General features: G+C 35.7%; 1 pseudogene; it reads right to left on the bottom strand.

Moving 5' to 3' along the window:
* Window positions 1-19,208: 19,208 nt before the first annotated feature.
* On the bottom strand, window positions 19,209-19,327 carry LOC118607962 (annotated as a pseudogene).
* Window positions 19,328-20,813: the final 1,486 nt, after the last annotated feature.

Consider the following 20,813-nt stretch of genomic DNA (forward strand, 5'->3'; position numbering starts at 1 on the left):
TGGAAGACTGAATCAGCAACAGAGAGGATGGGGTAGTGGAGGATACCTAATCAGAACAACAACAAGAGAAAAGAATCCAAAAAAAAAAGATTAAGGAGCCTCTGGGGCAAAATCAACCGTACTAACATTCACATTATAGAAATACCAGAAGAAGAAGAGAGAGAACAAAGAATTGGAAACCTATTTGAAGAAATAATGACAGAAAACTTCTCTAACCTGGTGAAGGAAATAGGCATACAACCCCGGGAAGTGCAAAGAGTCCCAAAAGATGAACCAAAGGGGCCCACATCAAGACACACCATAATTAAAATGCCAAAGATGTAAAACAAAGAGAGATCTTAAAATCAGCAAGAGAATAACAATTAATTACCTACAAGGGAGCTCCCATAAGAGTGTCAATTGATTTTTCAACAGAAATTTTGCAGGTCAGAAGGGAATGGCAGGAAATATTCAAAGTGATGAAAAGTAAGGAGCTACAACCAAGATTCCTCTACCCAGCAAAGCTATCATTTAGAATCGAAGGACAAATAAAGAGCTTCCTAGACAAGAAAAAGCTAAAGGTGTTTATCAACATCAAATCAGTATTATGAGAAATGCTAGCAGGACTTCTTTAAGAAGAAGAGAAAAAAATAAAAATATGAATAATAAAATGGTAATAACTACATATCTATCAAGAATTATTTTAAATGTAAATGGATTAAATTCCCACAATCAAAAAATAGGGTGCCTGAATGGATAAGAAAACAAGACTTAACTATGCTGCTTATAGAGAGACTCAGTTCAGATCAAAAGACACACACAGACTGAAAGTAAAGGGATGGAAAAGATATTTCATGAAAATGGAAACAAATCACAAAAAAAAAACTGGGGTAGCAATACTTATACCAGACAAAATAGACTTTAGAACAAAGGCTGTGACAATAGACAAATAAGGACCCACTCACCCTACTTTTGGGTATTTACCGAAGAAACTCAAAACACTACTTCGAAGGGACATATGAACCCATATGTTTATTGCAGTGTTATTTATGGTAGCTAAGAAATGGAGGCAACTTCAGTGTCATCAATGGATGAATGGATAAAGAAGTGGCACATATATATAATGGAATATTACTCAGCCATAAAAAAAAATCTTGCCATCGTCAACAACATGGACAGACCTAGAATGTATTGTGCTGAGTAGATTAAGTCACACCATCTGATTTCACTAACACGTGGAATCTAAAGAATAAAATGAGAACGAACAAAACATAAAGAAACTCATAGAGGCAGAGAACATTTTTATGGTTGCCAGATGGGATGTGAGGTGGGGCAGGGTGAAAAAGGGGAAAGGATTAAGAAGTCCAAATTGATAAATACAAAATAGTCATGGTGATATAAAGTATAGCTTAAGGAATATAGTCAATAATATAGTAATAACTATGTATGGTGTCGGATTGGTACTAGATTTATCAGGGTGATCACTTTGTAAGTTGTATAAATGTCCAATTACTATGTTGTACATCTGAAAGTAATATTGTATGTCAACTGTTGGAAAATTTAAAAATAACATTAAAAAGGTCAAAACAATCCTGCCATGCTTTCCTCATTTCAAACTTTTGTTTATATTTTTTTATAGAATTTTCTTCTTTAGAAAATTCTTACAGAAATAGCAATCTGAAAGACCCTTTTTTTGAATCCTGGCTTCGCCACTTCATAGTTGTATGACCTTGGGCAAGTCAAACCTTCTATGCTTCAGTTTCCTCAACTATAAAATCAGGATAATGATAGTGCCTACTTCATAGGGTCATTATGATTATATAAGTTAATGTTAATAAGAGCTTATAACAATGTTTACAATGTTGTAAATACTATATAACTGTTAGCTATTATTATTTTTGGATCAATACTATAAAACAATCAACATATACTGTCTCATTTAATTCTCAGAGCAACTTGGTGAGGTTATAATGATTATTATTTTTATTTTTTGCATATGGGGAGGCTTAAACTCAAGAAAGTTAAATATTTTTAGGCCAGTAAATGCCAGAGCAGGATTCAATCCAGGTATGTTTGCTGTACCTTAGAAAGCTAAGAAAACATTGCTATCAATGTTCTGAAGAATGAAGAACATTTGTAAATGTAGAGAAAGAAGGCAATTGTCCAAAGGATGTGATTTGAAGAAGGCCCTGCCAAAATATTCCTTCACTTACTTCAAATACTGCAAAGTTTTTAATATCATTACTATTACTTCTTTCTATAGGTTAAGCATTGTCCATTATAGACTCTTGGATGGAATAGCACCTAAGAATTAATGATTTTATCACATTCATTAATACCGATATGGAATGCTTGAAAGCAGGACTTACCAAAGGGGAACTATTTTCTTTAGGCCAACTTTTATATAATGCACCCCATTCAGAAAACCTGATGTAACCTGATTTCTCCATCTCAATTTGGAAGCAACAAGTTTGGAGTAACTGGGACAAACCTTGAGTTCAAATCCCAGGTTTGCCAATTCCTAGGTTTATGACTTTGGGCAAACCATTGAGCCCGTTTCTTTATCTGTAAAATGGGGGTAATTATTTCTCCTTTAGAAAGTTGTAACAATTAAATGACTTGATGCACATAAAGGCTTAGTGTGGTTCCTGACACATGGAAAGTGCTTAAACATCAGCTGTTCTATCTTCTGTTGGCTCCAGTGCAGGGCAAGCCCTAGCCTCCTGCTTTAACAAAAGGAGCTTTATTAGCTGCTCAAATATGGTAAAATAATATAATAATAACAATAATGATAATAATAATAAGAAACATAGCACTCAAATTTGTATGTCTTTAAGTTTTCAATAAAGTGTTTGTAAATATTTTGGGTCCTGCACAATTGAGATAGAAAAAAACAAATTACTATTCTCACTTTACATTTGAAGAAACTGAGGCCCTTTGAAAAAGGTTTAGTGATTTATCTAAGGGCACATATTCATTGAGCAACAGAGCAGATGAGACCAGGGACTCCTGGCTGGTGCATTTTCATCACAGTGAAATTAATTCTAAAGGACCTGGATATAACCTCAAAGTTTTTTTAGCTCCTCTACTTGCTGCCTTTGCCTCTCATGCACTCATCCTCTGCCAGTGATCCTTCCCTTTGGTTTCCTTAACAAAATCACCTTGTCATTTCTATTTTAAAGACAAATATGAGTTAATTAATTCTGCAAATAACTTTTAAGTTCAATGTAATGTATAACCGTGAATATGATTTAACTCATTGTTTTCCACTTCTTAATCATTTTCAAGTCCTAAAGATAGCATGTACAACATGCAGTGTAGAAATAGGAAGAACATTTTGGAAAAAAATTGCCTGTTACTTTCAGTAGATAAAATTGAGTATCAGAAAATAAATAAAAATAAAATTTTTCTTTCATCTAGTGTTTTTCTTTTTCTCTTTCATCTGGTTTAACATTATTTCTTTTATACTTTTTACTCTTCAAATGCTAGAGGAGGAAGAAGATCAGCCCAAACCTTGAGTTTCCTCATTTTTGTCATTTAAAGCATAATCTCAAATTCCTTAAACACTATCTAGACTATATACAGGGTGCTCAATTACCCTGTTAATAGCATCTGGAGCTTGTTACATGGTTTTCCTTTTTAGCATATGGAATCATATTGTGATGAGACAGAGGTTACAGCACAATTTTCCTTCCTTTTTAAATTTGGAGGTGAGGTCAAGGGGTGGTGATAATTAATTCACATAGGAAATAAGCAGCAAAAAAATAAGAATTTTTAAATAATCCATTATTCAGAGGGAGGAAAGTAGAGAGAGTATATGCTCAACTAAGGTAAATTTCTCTCCCCCACTAGTAATTCATCAATGAAATTAAAGCAAACAGATGTTGACTTTTATTCTAGACGAGCTTCATGACTGTCCTTCTACTTCACTGTGTCTCACTTTATTCTACTACCCAACATTTATCAAACATTTGGAAGCAACCTATAATAGTGCTGCATAATCCAGCTCTATGATTTATTATTTAATTCTTTCAAATCCTGTTTGCCTCTTGTTTGGATTTCATGTGGAGTAGCTGAGGTCAATCACCCTAGGAGCTATGTGTAATCCTTCCAGCTTCCATTTGCTGCTGTCAGTCCACCCCGCTCCTTTTCCCCATAGACATGCAAGATGTGTTCTGCTCACCAACATTGAGATGACCATTGATTTTCAGAAGCCCATTCTTCAGTTTCATTTAGGAGGTCATCTGCCAGGTTTGCTGCTCACTGTCAAAGATAATTCAATTAACGTACCATAAGTGTGGCAAACTCTAATGTTTGATATAGTTACTACCTGTCTTGAAGTTTTTGGAACATCCAGTTCTTGACTACCCAGAGAGGCCCAAGAATAATGAAGAACTCTTCCAAGTTGCTTTTTTCTCTCTCTTTTTTTTCCTTTCAATTTCCCTTTTTCATCAGCCTGATGAAAATGATTCACTTTGTGCTTCTGAGAGCCATGCATTAATATGACCAAGGGAAGAAAAGACTGAGTTCCTATTGAAAGCAAAAGCAAACTCTGAGAACAATTTAATGAATACCACATTATTACCATACCGTGGACTAAAGAGTATGTGTCTTAACATTGGTCAACGTATTTCATGCTTTCAGTTTGCTGCCAAAAGCATTTCACAAATCTGTAGCTTTTCCTGATTCCCAAGGTTCTTTACAAAGAACTAAGGTGATATACATTTGTAATGTGTCCAAATGGATTTTAAAATAATATTGTATTGGGAAAACATTCCCTAGTTAAATATATGCTTTCTCTATACACATCTGAGATTATCAATGTCCTCTTATTAAACATTGTTCTAACAACAGTCTGTGCATTCTACACAAGGATGAATATAATAATGTCTCTTAAAAGAAAAAAATAAAGATTAAATAAATAAGTTGTGACTCACTGAGTTCACTGAAATAGACACACCATATTTTGACAGCTTATGTCTGGAAACATCTGGCACCACATATATACTAGAGACTAGTAAAATGCATGATGGATTAGCTTAAGGAGGACAATTGCATTTGCTTCATTTTCTCTAGACATTTAGCAAAGCCATCATTTAAATTATTTGGTCAAAAAAATATGAGCTTAAAGAGAAATTTATCCAAGGGCATTTTCGCCTCAATTGTAAGATTCATTTCCCACAGGTCACAAGTAAAAAAAATAATTAAAATTAAGTACCATCACAGCCACTTTTAAACAATAGAATCAGAAGCAGCAGCTACAGGTTTTTGTACCAGTCTTGTCAGTTTTTAGCTGTATGGTCCTGCGGCAAGGAAATGTGAGCTGTTGCTACAGCCAACTGTTTTGGTTAAAAAAAGAAGACTGAATTTTTATTTTATTTCAGATTTAAAAAAAAAGCTTTGTTTTAAATTTCTCTCTCTTTGGTTTTCCTAATGAACTATTTGAGAGCAAATTGCAAAAATCATAACACTTTACCCTTAAACATTTCAGTGTGTATTTCCAAAGAACAAATACAGTATCTTATATAACAATAGTACAATTATTAAATTCATGACATATAACATTGATGCAATTCTAGTATTCCATGTACAGTCCATATTCAAATGTTTCTAATTGTAGGAAGGATGATTTTTTAAATGACCTAAATAGAATAGTGGAGTGGAATTATTATGTAAGGGGAAGAGGTAATGTCATAAAGATTGTGTGAATCTGAAGGGCTTCAGTTTATCTCAATTTACCTGCATTTAAAATGTTCCTCATAGTATGATGTCCTGGACATCTATTCTTCTTTCTCTTTTTCTCTTTCTTTCATCCCCTATCACAAAAACTAGAGTAAGATTCTGCAGCAAGGAAGGGGGCAATTGCTGATTTAATAAAGGTACCAGATACAACCATTGTTAAAACCTTAATTTTATTTTTCTTTTTTATTGTCTTATTTTTAATTGTAATTACAATCCATAACATTAAAATTTTGATCTATGGTTAGCACTCTGGACTTTAAAAAAACAATTTTAAAGATAACTACCTTGGTATTAAGAATTCACTGAAATAGAACAATTTAAAGCCATATGAAATAAAACGTGGAATGCAGATTTCTTCCTGGATCAACAACAAAGACTAAATGCTTCAACCCCAAAGTATGCTATTGCCTTTTTAATCACTTTCATGTTTTTACTCATTGTGAAGGAGATGTACAATCTAAATCCTGACATTAGCTATGGTAGGAGCTCAAACAATGCCAGCAGATATCCTATGTTTGCATAAACACTGGCATGGCAGATGGGAGTGATTTTCATCACTTCCTCAGACATCTTACAAATGCAACTCACTAGAAAGGAAAATAAAAGGGAGAGATGTCTAGGCATTAACCATGTTTCCTAAAATCTCCAAAGTCTCCAAGGGTCAATACTGTCTGTATCCTGCTCCCAAGATTACGATGAATGGGATTGTGGCAGGGAAACTCTGAACCAGACATACATCTTTAGTACCTAGTTATGTTGGGAGAATCTCTGAATGATTTATTGGAATGCCTGTAAGCCAAAAAGGAAAAATAAAAGCATAGTCTGAATGCATGTGTCCTTATGGGGGCCGCCATCTCCAGGACCTTCTGCAGTGCAGTGGTTAAACATGTGGATCATGAAGCCACAACTGCCTGGGTACAAATCTCAGCTCCACACTTTACTAGCTGTTCAATGTTGAGACAATTACTTAATAATATCTCCATGCCCAACTTTCCATGTCCACAAAATGGAAATAATAGCATATCCTTATCTCATAAGGTAATTATGAAAATGAAATGGGCCAAATGCTTATAAAATGACCAGTGCCTGTCATTTTACTATGTGACTAATTCTTAAATAACTTACACTCTTGTATCTGAAGTCTTTAAAATTATTTAAAATAAATGTTGATGTGACAGTTGTTAGATATATGACACATATATTGAAGGATGCCAAATAAAAGCAATAGTATGAGGCATGTAAAGAAGTTAATAAACGGTGGTATCCGTTTTGTGTGTTAGCTCCTTCACCAATCAATGATGTGGGCTCTGCCTCACTCTCAACCTTTCCTATGACTCTGCCTGGATGACAATCAAAACCAGAATAAAGTAATCAAGAAACAAACACACAATGCAATATACAGATAATGTATTATAGAATTGTATACTTGAAACCTATATAATTTTATTAACCAATATCACGCCAATAAATTTAATTTTTAAGAGGTGTAGGGGAAAACAAAGTTGCTGGGGAGAGACTAGAATAGATAAACAGAAAATTCATTAGCCAAGAAGAGTCTAGAGTATATGCCACCAGACAGTTCAAGAAGCTTTGTCTTAGAGCACCAGGCAAACTTTTCACTCATTTTCTACTCCCCTTGTAAAGCCAGCGATCACCAAACTTGTTTTGTCCCTTTGCTTTGTGCCCATCTTGCTACCTGAAATAGCATCCCTTTTCTCTAGCAACTGTCCTCCAAGGTTGATTTTCTTCACACATCCTTCTTAGCTTATCGGATTCCTTAAAGCCACAACTGTAACATGCTAAAGTGGTAAAAACATTGAAGTGAGATAGAGAGTTTACAATTTTGTTTCTATCATTTTCTAGCCATTTGACCTTGGGAGAGTTACCTAATTTCTCTGAGGTTCAGTTTTCTTCAGTTAAATAAGAATAAATACCTACTTGATCAGGTTCTTATAGGAATTGAATGAGACAATGTATTCACAACACATAATTCCACAATAAATGGTAGTTCTATGTTTTTATTACAATTTATCCATTTTCTGAAATCCTGCTATTTATACCATTAGGGCTGAACATTTTGTACTTTGTATTTTAATCATTTGTGAAATCACTTACCTTCTTTAATACAATCTCTTAATGACAATGATTACTTGTGTATGACTCAAAACTTTCTATTTGCAATCAGTTTAAATCCAGCTAAAACTGGGTTTAGCAGTAAATGAAATTTATTCATAACTGACAACTCTAGGAATATCTAGGGCCTCAAAAATATCACAAATTGTTGATCTCTGTTTTTCTTTCTGTGTATATGTGTCTGGGTGGCAGATAGTGGGTAGCCTTTAGCAGCTCTATTCTTACATCTAACCAGATGCAAATCCAGTGAAAAGAAATGATCTCTTTCCAATAGTTCCAGCAAACATTCTTGAGTTAAGTCTTAGACAAACGTAACCATTCCTGAACCAAATACCTGTAGTTTTGGGGGCAGTGATTGTGATACGCCCTGCCTAATAAATCTTGCAATAAAGACTGGGAATGACCAAACCCTTTCCAAGTAACCTAACTGTAACCCAGAATAAAACTCAAGGATATTTACAGGAATACAAAAATGTCCAGCACACAAAAAGGTAAAATTCACATTTGACATCTAAACAAAAACTACCAGGCATGAAAATAAGGAAGAAAATTAGTGTCATAAACAAGAAATATTAATCAAAAGTGATTCACAACCAACACATATGTTAGAATTAGTAGACAAGGACGTTCAAACAGGTTTTGTAACTATACTCCATGTGTTTTAAAAGCTAAGTAGAGATATGGAAGATATAAAAAGACTAAGTCAAAATTCTAAAGATAAAAATTATTATATTTGAGATTTAAAATTCACTGGTTGTGATTTATAACAAATTACAAAATTGTGTATCTTTTCAGAAGAAAATGTTATTGAACTTGAAGGCATAGAAATACAAGCTATAGAAAATTAAAGACAGACATAAACAAAAATTTAAAAGAATGGAAAGAACATCAGTAATCTCTTGAACAACTTTAAGAGACCTAATATATATGTAGTTTAAGTACCTGAAAGAGTAGAGGCAGAAAAATATTTGAATAAATAATGGCCAAAAAGTTTCTATCTTCAGTGAAAACAATAAATCCACAGATCCAAGAAGTTCAATGAACTTTAAGCCCAAGAAACATGAAGAAAACTAAATTACGCCGAAACGTATCTTAATCAAATTGATAAAAAAAAAAAAAAACTAAACTGAACAAAATGGTGATAAAAAAAATCAAAATCAGCTGGAGGAAAAAAAGACACATCACATACAGAAGAACAAAGATAAAGATGGCAGCACTTTTCTTATGAGAAACAATGTAAACAGGAAGACAGTGGAGTAACATTTTTAAGTACAGAAGGAAAAAAAAAATAATTGTCACGTTAAATACCATGCTATTATTGATCAAATAAAAAATGGAGTTGTTAATGTTATACAAGATTTCTTGGAATGGAAAACACAAAAATTGCTGTTTTCATAATGTTTTCTTCAATGTGTTAATAAGAGAAATGGTCATTTTAATTCCATTCAGTACTAGAAGCTAATATAGTTTTATCAACTGACTTTCTGAACACAAATAAAATGAAAAAGCCCTAATTTGTCCTGTAGGATGTGCTCCCACTATGGTCAATTTCAAACTCTTGAAGTTAACCAACTCTCAGATTTCCTCAAAACTTAATAATAGGTTCTCATGAGCCATTCCTAGCGTCAGCACAGTGATAATAAATAGATAATAATGGGACTTCAGGCACCACGGATGTCAAGGTATGAAGATGTGGGCATATAGATATCTTATTCCTGCCAACTGGCTCTCTTCTGAAGCAAATGTGTTTAGAACTTTTTGTTTGAAATTTAAACTATGAAAGGCTAAAGGGCACACTTATGATCTGGGGGCTATTAAATGTATATACTCTAAGTTTGAAATAAGATTTCTGGAAGCCTTCCATATCCTTATTGAATAATTTGGCTTTTATTTTGCTCTTAATAAATCTGGGCTCCTGATACCTGAATCAATAGAAATCTGGTAGGGCATTAACATTTCACCATGGAAATTAAGCATGCCTGAGCAAGATGAGAGGAGGACAGGACTTTCGGGATGTTCATAATGATTCTATTTGTTAAATTCTTGAAAGAAAAATTAGTGTAACTGTCAGATTTTATCAACTTCCAGGTTATATTAATTTGTCTCAGTGTTTTCTAACAGACTGCAACTAATGTGTAATACAGTTGGAGGGTAAATTAAGGTTTCTTATGATGATTTTGAAAGGAAATATTGATAGATATGATTTTTAAAATCAATTCATTATTTATTTATATTTTTATTGTGCGTGGCAGAGGAGGAGAGTGGGGATGCTACGAGATTTTATTTTAGCTCTTTTCAAATTATCGGTAGATAGAAGCTAGATGTTTTACACATGCGATTTCATGTCTGAAATGGGGTAGTGATAATAAACAGATAATAGTGGGACTTCCTGCACCATACTTTAAAAGTCAGGGAGATAATTTCTCATGAGTGTGACTTTTAAGTGACCACACATTACTGCATTTGCAGCTAATTCCTCCACCCTATCTGGCACAAGGTGGGTCTTAACTTTAGGACTCAACACACCACCTTCCCCTCAACCAACCTCTAAAGTCCAAACAGTAACTTTTGAAACTTATCTAATCTGATCAGAAACAAAAAAAAAATAAAATTATCATGTCTCATCTACAAGCTAGATAAGGGAAGGGAGAGAAGACCCGATCTAAGTATTCAAGTTTTCCGTTTAGTATGTTAGAGAGCTGAGACCAGTGCATACTGAGTGAATTCCCAAAGTAGAGACTTAGAAATATGCCACCCTCACTCCTCAGTTCAGAGGGATCCCTAAATTCCTAACTTATACAGACTGTGCTGTACATAGGCTGGGGGGGAGGAATATTAATTGACCACATTAATTCTATGGCCTCTAAAAAGAAGCAGTCCTGCTGTTTAAGGATACATAGCTCAGTCTTTCCATGGTACAGATCAGGACATGACAAATAGGAACTGGGAGCTAGGTGTGATGGGGAAAGCAGGAAGACGGGGACAGAAGGAGGTAGAGAATGCGAGATGGAGGCAAAAGCCTAAAACCCAGAACCATTAATCCTGTAATTTCCTCTTTGCCCTGCCATTAATTTCTGGTGACTTTTGACAAGTCATTTTTTTTCTTCTACTACTTTCATTTGCATCATCTGGACAATGAGGGTGTTGGAGTAGAGGTTTCATTTCTAGAGGCCTTTATAGCCCCAAGATTCAATGATTTTAGGGACTCCATTAACGCCTCTGACAAGAACCCTTACTCTACTTACCTTAAGGAGAATGATAAGAACTCATAATTTCTTCTAGGTATAAGGTCTAAATGAGATTATAAAGTGATCTCTACATATATAATGTGTTTTGATCACGGCGATAGCCTTTTGAGATAGGTAGAGTGGGTACGTTCATTCTCAGGTGACACATGAAGAAACTGAGGCTCAGAGGCTAGGTAACACTTATTGATCACTTACTCTTTGTCAGTGTGTTAAGTACGTTACAAGGATCATCTCCCTTAGTCCTCTTAATGACGCTTTGAGGACTTGTATGGTAAGTAATACAATTATTCACATTCTAAAAATGAAGACACTGAGGCACAAAAACTTCAATGACTTTCCCATAGTACCCCAGGTAGTAAGTGCCAGTCTAGTTTCAGAGCCTTGCACTTCACAGTTTTGTCATATGTTACCTTCTTTATAAGGGCACAAATTCAGTCTTGCTCTTGGAAATAAAAGATAAGGAAAAGATAAGAAACTCCTAAAATTAAGGGAGGTGGTAGGTTATAAACCTGCTTTGGGCAGACAAACTCTTGGGAAAATTGTGAATACAGTATGTCTTTGTTGCCCCCTGATATCTCTCTCCCTGATATGTCCCCAGAACCAGTCATGACTCTTTTCATAGGTCCTACTATCGAAAGATCAAGGAGATGGTGATGCAGTTTCTACAACAGGGGTTCTCAATCCCCATCAACTAAGTGGAAATCTTTATGCAGCCTCACCTCAGAGCATTAGATTCAATTGTTGAAATTAGGATTCAATTTTTAAGTTTTCTAGATGGTTCTAATATACAGTCAGGGTTCAGAACAAATCTTGTTCTCAGTCTTGGCTGCACATTGGAATCACATAGAATTTTTTTTTTAAATATTTTGTATTTATTTTTATATTTTAGCTATAGTTGGCATATAATATTATATTAGTTTCAGGTGTGCAACATACTGATTAGACATCTATATAATTCACAAAATGATCACCTCCCAAAATCTAGTGTCCCTCTGACACCATACGTAATTATTACAATATTATTGGCTGTATTCCTTATGCTGCACTGTCTATCTCCATGACTATTTTGTAATGACCAATTGGTACTTTCTAATCCCTGCCCCTTTTTTCACCAACCCCTCAACCCTCTTCACATCTAGTAAACCTCAAAATGTGCTCTATATCTATGAGTTTGTTTCTGTTTGTTTGTTTATTTTGTTCTGTAGATTCCACATATACGTGAAATCATATGGCATTTATCTTCCTCTACCTGACTTACTCCACTCAGCGCACTACCTTCTAGGTCCATCATGAAATATATTTTTCCATCCCCTTACTTTTAGTCTGTGTGTGTCATTTAATCTGAATTAAGTCTCTTGTAGGCAGCATATGTAAGGGGCTTGTTTTTTAATTTTAATTTTGTTATTAATTTCAAGTATATGTACATTGGTTAGATACATACATAGATTATGAAACAATTCCCCTAATTTCTCTTCTCTTGCTCTCCACCTAGCCATTACATTAATGTTGACTGCATTCCCTGTGCTGTGCTCTCCCATCCCCATGGCCATCTATCAACTACTAATTTATACTTCTTTAATCCTTCACCTCTTTCTCCCAGCCCCCCACTCCCCCCCCTTCTGGCTGTCACCAGATTGTCCTCTATATTTGTGAGTCTGTTTTTGATCAGTTTGTTATTTTTGTTTCTTAGGTTCCACATATAAGTAAAATTTATCTTTGTCTGATTTATTTCACTCAGCATAATAATCTCTAGGTCTATCCATGTCACAGGATTTCATTTTTTTAATGGCCGAGTAATATTCCATTGTATATATGAACCATAATTTCTTTATTGAATGGTCTGTTGATGGTCATTTAGACTGCTTCCATGTATTGGCTATTGTAAATAGTGCTACTGATACAAGATGGCAAATTTCCCTGAGTTGGTGAGTAGGGGAGACCAAGCCCTGCACCAAGGAAAGAAGAGGGTCTTTTGGCAGAGTGTAGAAGGAATTCAACACACATGCCAAAGTGAGAGTCAAAAGGAAAGTTTATTAGAAAAAGGATGACACTCCACAGATAGAGTGTGGTCTCCTATCAGAGGCAGAGAGTAAGAGGGACAGTGAGAGAGACAGTGAGATACAGAGTAAAAGCACTGAGAGGGACCCTGAGTGTTCAGGGAATTCGGTTTATGTATCATTCTTTAGTTCCTGTGAGTTACTGTTTAAAAGACTTTGGTAACCCATTTCCTTTGATATGGACTTACAGCGAGGAAGGGGAAGATTATGTAGCATGAAAAGACAAGAATATGTAGAGTGAAAGGCCTGCTGGCACTTCCCAGCCATTAATTCTTAGGTTCCCCATGGTTTTAGCCATAGGGACTCTTGGTTCCTGTTTCCCTTTCACAGGTGTGAGGAATGGGTTGTTAGCAATCTCGGTAGGAATTTTCCTTTGTTCTGAAGGTGTCCTCCTGGTCTAGTTGCAGAGCTGATTGGCATATTGCAATCTCAGATTGTGGCTTGATTAAAATTTTAATTCTCTTGCCTCCTCCCTACATTACTGCCATGAATATAGGGGCGCATTATTGTTTTGGTTTTCTTTGGATAAATACTCAGAAGTTCAATTGCTGGGTCAAAAGTTACATCTATTTTTTTTTGGGGGGGGAGGATTATCTGTGTATTTTTTTCCAGCTTTATTGAAATATAATACACAGTTGCTTATATTTACATTCTACAGTTCAATGAGTTCTTTTTCAACAATAATATACCACTTTCAGTTGTATAGCGTAGTGATAACAGATCCAAATAACTCACAAAGCAATCACCCCACTAAATCTAATACTCCTCTCCCCCTTACATATTTATTACATTAACTATTTTCTTTATGCTATACTTTATATCTCTCTGTTGTAACTATCCGTTTGTACTTCTTAATCCCTTTGCCTTTTTTGCTTTCCCCCCAACCCCACTCCCATTTAGTAGCCCTCAAAATATTCTTATAAGTTTATTTCCACTTTTGTTGTTATTGTTGATTTTATACTTTAGATTCCATTTGTACATGAAATCATGTGATATTTGTCTTTCTCTATCCAAATGATTTCATTCAGCATAATTCCCTCTAGGTCCATCAAGGCAATATCTTTTTCCATCCCATTCTTTTTAGTCTGTGTGTGTCTTAATCTGTAGTGAGTCTCTTATAGGCAGCATATGTAAGGGGCTTGTTTTCTTATCATTTCAGCCACTGTATCTTTTGGATGGAGCACGTAATTCTTTTCCATTTGAGATATTAGTTGATAGGAATGTAGTTATTACCACTCTTTATTCTGTTTTTGACTCAAGTTTTTTTTTTCCTTTTAAAGAAGTTACTCCAACATTTCCTATAATACTGGCTTGGTGTCGATAAATTCATTTAGCTTATTTGTGTCTGGGAAGCACTTTATCTGTCCTTCAACTCTAAATAATAGCTTTGCTGGATAAAATATTCTTGGTTGTATTGTAGATACATGACGGATTTTCATCATGTCAAATATTTTGTGCTAAGCCTTTCTGTCCTGCATGGTTTCTTTTGAGAAATCAGCTGCCAGTCGTATGGGTGTCCCCTTGTAGGTAACTGACTGCTTTTCTCTTGCTCCTTTTAAGATTCTCTCTTTGTATTTAATCTTTGGCATTTTAATTATTATGTGTCTCAGTATGGGTCTCTTTGGGTTCATCTTTTTGGGGATTCTCTGAGCTTCCTGGGGTTATATGTCTATTTTCTTCACCAGGTTAAGGAAGTTTTCCATCATTATTTCTTCAAATAGCTCTTCAATGTCTTGTTTTCCTTCAGGTACCCCTACGACATGGATGTTTTTACATTTAAATGTGTCCCATAAGCTCCTTAACTTACTATCACATTCTTGGCTTCTTTTTTCTTGCCATTTTTATTGGGTGTCCTTGGCTTCCCCATCCTCTATAATAGTGGTTCTATCCTCTTCTTCATCCATTCTGTTTATTACTTCTAACATACTCTTCATCTCAAATAATGTATTCCTCATTTCCAACTGGTTCCCTTTTATAATTTCCATTTCCATTTCCATTTTTTTGTTTTTTTATCTCTTTGTTAAAGTTCTCAGTGAATTCATCTACACTTCCCATAAGTTCATTGAGCATCTTTATAACCAGTGTTTTTAACTCTACATCTGTTAGATTGCTTGACTCCATTATTTCTGGATATCTGTTCTGTTCTCTCATATGGGTCCTGCTTCTTTGTCTTCCCATTTTGACTGCCTTTCTGTGTCTGTTTATGTACTAAGCAAAGCTCTTAAGTCTCCCGGTCTTATTAGTGTGCCTTTGTGTAGTAGGTATCCAGTGGCAAAGTTCTGAGAGGGGTTCAGCTGCAGGCCAAGTTTAGTCACAGCCTGTGCCCTTCTGGTGCCATGTGTTAAGATTCAGCAAGCAATCCACAGATGTTGTCCTTATTGTTCCTTCAAGAAACCACACCAGAAAATGAGGCCAGCTTCTACCAGTGTGAGTCTCGGCACTGCTCAGCAAGGAGTACCGGACTAGACAAAGACACGACTGGATGTGGCTTTGGTGGGGCCCCTAGTTGGGGGAGGCAGAGTTTCAGGGAATCCTCTGGGAAGAGTGACCTCTGTTTTCCACTTGGATGTCCTCTTAGCTATCATGACACTGGGCTTGGCAGAGGAACAATGGATACCTTCAGCACTTTGTTCTGGGAGAGAGCCTCACCTCTGACCCTCACTTTGATGACTCAGTGTCTCCCTGTAAATCCCTGTTGGTCCCCACGTAGCCAATTTGGCACTGGTGCTCAGAGCTAGCAGTTTTGTCACTGCAAAACTCCGGGGGCAGACATGGCCCCTTTAAGAGATGTCTGCAGATACCAGATGCTGCAGCCTCTGTCCCACTCAGCTGCTAGGAAATGGGCAGCCTCATGTCTTCACCCTGTCTTACATTCTAAAGTTGCAGGGTGATTAATTATTTCTTTCCCTAGTTGTCATGCTTCTGTTTGTCTAGATTCCAAGCAATTTTCCTTTCTGTTTTCTCCACGTTTCTGTCACAACTTTAATTTGGTCGCAGGAGGGATGAACAAAGGTATATCAACTATGCTATTTTTTTCTACTCTGAGGTATATCCATTTTTTAATTTTTGAAGAACTTCCAGACTGTTTTCCATGTGACTGTACTAACCTGTAAACCAATCAACAGTATAAGAGAGTTTCCTTTTCTCTACATCCTCATTAACACTTATTGTGCTTTGATTTATTGGTGATAGCCATTCTGACAGATGTGAGGTGATATCTAATTGTTGTTTTAATTTGCATTTCTCTGATGATTAGTGACCTTGAGTATCTTTTCATATGTCTATTGGCCATCTGCATTTCTTCTTTGGAGGAATATCTGTTTAAGTCTTCTGCTCATTTTTTAATTGGATTATTTTGTTGTTATTCTTGTTGTTGAGGTTGTCGCTGTTGTCGTTGAGTTGTATGAGTTCTTTATATATTTTAGATATTAACCCTTCATCCAATGTATCATAAGTGAATATCTTTTCCCATTCAGTTGGTTATCTTTTCAGTTTGTTGATGATTTCCTTTGCTGTACAAAACTTTTTAGTTTGATATAGTCCTGCTACTTTATTTTTATTTTGTTTCCCTTGCCTGAGAAGATATATTCAAAACAGAAATTACTGTTAGCAATATCAGAGAGTTTACTGCCTATGTTTTCTTATAGAAGTTTCTTCTTCTTCTTCTTCTTCTTCTTCTTCTTCTTCTTCTTCTTCTTCTGCGTCGGAGGGGAGGAGGAGGCGGGGAGGAGGAGGAGGAGTGAGGAGAAGAGACGGAGGCGAAGAGTGAAAAGGGAAGGCGAGGGCACGAGGAGGAAGGGGAGAAGGAGCGGAGGAGAAGAAGCAAGCAAGCGAGAAGGAAGCGAAGACGAAGCAGAAGATAGAAGACAGAATAGGAAGAAGAAGAAGAGAGTAAGAAGTTCAACGAGAGCGGAGAAGGGAGAAGGAGAAGGGGCAAGGGACGGAGGAGGAGAAGGATGCGAGGATAAGGCGAAGCACGAAGAAGGAGGAAAGAAGAGGCGAAGGGCAAGGAGAGAGAACGACGAAGACCGAATACACGCTGACTCCGTCCTCTCCTCGACTCCTTCTCAATCCTCCTCCGACTGTATTATGTCTTCTTCTTCTTCTTCTTCTTCTTCTTCTTCTTCCTCTTTGCATGTATCTGTTCAACCTTCTTAGCACCAAATATGAAGAGTCTGTCTTTACCTTATTGTATATTCTTGCCTCCTTTGTCATATATTAAGAGAGCGTATAGGTGAGGATTTATTTCTGGGCTCTCTATCTGTTCCATTGACCAATGTTTCAATTTTCATGCCAGTACCATGCTGTTTTCATTACTGTAGACTTGTAGAATAGTTTGATATCAGGCAGTGTGACACCTCCAACTTTGTTCTTCTTTCTCAAGATTTCTGATTATCCGGGGTCTTTAATGGTTCTATATAAATTTTAGGATTATTGTTCTAGCTCCCTAAAAATGCTATTAGTATTTTGATAGGGATTGCTTTGAATCTATAGATTGCTTTGGGTAGTATGGCCATTTTAATGATGTCGATTCTTCCTACCCATGAACATGATATATGCTTCCATTTATTTGTGCCTTCTTCAATTTGTTTTTTCAAAGAAATCTAATTTTCTGAGAAGTGGTCCTTGACCTCCTTGGTTAATTTGATTCCCAGGTATTTTATCGATTTCATTTCAATTGGTAATGGAATTGTTTTCTTAATTTCTCTTTATGAAAGTTCATCATTGGTGTATAAAAATATCACTGACTTCTGAATATTAATTTTGTATCTTGCTACTTTACTGAATTCATTCATCAGTTCTAACAGGTTTCTGGTGGAATCGTTAGGGTTCTCTTTATATAGTATCATGTCATTGGAAAATAACAAGAGTTTTACTTCTTCCTTTTCAATTGAATTCATTTCATTTCTCTTTCTTGTCTTATTGCTGTGGCTAAAGTGGGCATCCTTGTCTTGTTCCTGATCTTAAGGAAAACACTTTTTCTTTTTCTTTTCCCCATTGGGTAGGATGTTAGCTGTAGGTTTGTCATATATGAGCTATATTCCCTCTACTCCCGCTTTTCTGATAGTTTTTATCATTAATGGATGCTGGATTTTGTTGAACACTTTTTATGCATCTATTGATGTTATTATATGATTTTTACGTTTAGATTTGTTCATGTGGTAGATGACATTAATTGATTTGTGGATATCATACTAACTTTGCATCCCAGGAATAAATTCCACTAGATCATGATGTTGATCTTTTTAATATATTGCTGAATTCGGTTTACTAATATTTTGTTGAAGATTTTCACATCAATATTCATAAGAAGTGTCAGCGTATAGTTTTTCATTTTCGTAATGTCTTTGTCTGGTTTTGGAATCAAGGTAATGGTGACCTCATAAAAAAAGTTAGGGGGACTTCTTCTTGAACTTTTCAGAATAGTTTGAGAAGGAGTTAATTTTTCTTTGAATCTTTGGTAAATTTTGCCTATGAAGCCATCTGGTCAGGACTTTTGTTTTTGGGGTGTTTTTGATTACTGATTTGATTTCATTGGTGGTAATCGATTGGTTCAGATTTTCCGTTTCTTCTTGACTCAGTCTTGGGAGATCATATGTTTCTAGGAATGCAACCATGTCTTCCAGATTGTACAATTTGTCAGTGAATAATTGCTCATAGTATGTTCTTATGATCCTTTGTATTTCTGTGGAGTCTATAGCTATAACTTCTCTTTTATTTATGATTTTATTTGTGTTTTCTTTCTTATTTCCTTAATGAATTTGTCAATTTTGTTTATCCTTTCAAAGAACCAGCTCTTGGTTTCATTAATCTTTTTTCTTTATTTCTGCTCTGATCTTCATTACTTCTTTCCTTCTATTCATTTTGGACTTTATTTGTTCTTTTTCTAGCTCTTTTAAGTGTACGGTTAAATTATTTGAGTTTTTTCTTCTTTCTTAAGTCTATATTGCTATGACTTTCCCTGTTAGGACTGCTTTTGCTGCGTCCCATAGATTTTGAGTCATTGTGTTTTCATTTTCATTTGTCTCTAGGTATCTTTTTTTTTTTACACCTACAGCACCTGGTATTACTAGGTGGTCTCCCATCCAAGTACTAACCAGGTTCAACCCTGCTTAGCTTGCGAGATCAGATGAGATTAGGTACGTTCACGGTGGCATGACTATAGACTTTAGGTATTTTTTGATTTCTTCCTTGATATCATTGTGAACCCATCCATTGTTTAGTGGCATGTTATTTAGCCTCCATGTGTTTGTGTATTTTCCAGTTTTTCCTTGTAGTTGATTTCTAGCTTTATGCCATTGTGATCAGAGAAGACAATTGATATGATTTCAATCTTCTTAAATTTATCGAGACGTGTTTTGTGTCCTAACATGTGGTCTATCCTGGAAAATGTTCCATGTGCACTTGAGAAGAACGTATATTTTGCTGCTTTGAGGTGAAATGTTCTGAAAGTATCTATTAAACCCATCTGGTCTAGTGTGTCTTTTAGGCCCCTTGTTTCCTTGTTGATTTTTTTCTAGAGGATATGTCCATTAGTGTCAATAGGATGTTAAAATCTCCTACTATGAGTGTATTACTGTTGATCTTTCCTTTTATTTCAGTCAGTAATTGCTTTACTTATGTAGCTGCTCCTATGTTGGGTGCATATATGTTTACTGGGGTTATGTCCTCTTGATTTATTACCATCTTTGTCTCTTATTATAGCTTTTGTTTCAAAGTCTATTTTGTCTTATATAAGTATTGCTACCCTGTTGCAGAGACGGTTTGGAAGAAGAGTTGGAGTCTGGAAATGCTTTTACTAACATAGATAAGGCAGAGGAGGAGTGGCAAGGAATGGCAATGCTAGCATCCTTCACCCCTGTCTCCATGGCTTTTTATTCTCTCTCGCAAAGCTGGCCTTGTAATTTATTATTAGTTACTATCAGGTTAGTAATTACGAACTGCAGCCAGTTCCCAGACTCAGCCTCAAGGCCACCACCATGTTTTCGGCTATTTCTTCTCAAGTATCTTTTTCTCGTCCTTGTCCCTAGAGCAAGAAGTTCCAGAATTGGTCAGGCGTGTGTGCCCTCCCTGCAATGTGCCCTTGTGTGCAAGTCCACACCTGCTTCTGATGACCTTGTTGCTCCAAGCACCAGGCATCCTGCCAGGACTGCAGGCGTCTCTCACAACACTACCCCAGGATTTTTTTTTTCATTTCCATTTGCATGAAATATCTTTTTCTGTCCTTTTACTTTCAGTCCATGAGTATCCTTTGATCTGAAGTGGGTCTCTTGTAGACAGCTTATGCATGGGTCTTGTTTTCTTATCCATTCGGCTATCTATCTTTTGATTGGAGCATTAAAACATTTATATTTCAAGTGATTATTTATAGGTACATAGTTACTGCCATTTTATTTTTCATATGTGTTATTATTATTTTATTTTTTACTCCTTTTTTATAGAAGTCCCTTTAACATTTCTTGTAGTACTGGCTCATTGGTGATGAACTCCTTAAGCTTTTCCTTGTCTGGGTAGCTCTTTATCTCATCTTCATTTTAATCAAAAGCCTTGCTGAGTAGAGTATTCATGGTTGTAGATTCTTGTTTTCATAACTTTGAATATTTCTTACCAATCCCTTCTGGTCTGAAAAGTTTCCATTTGAAAGACAGCCAAC

Source organism: Rousettus aegyptiacus, unplaced genomic scaffold (genome assembly GCF_014176215.1).
Source record: "Rousettus aegyptiacus isolate mRouAeg1 unplaced genomic scaffold, mRouAeg1.p scaffold_m13_p_9, whole genome shotgun sequence".
NCBI classification, from domain to species: Eukaryota; Metazoa; Chordata; class Mammalia; order Chiroptera; family Pteropodidae; genus Rousettus; species Rousettus aegyptiacus.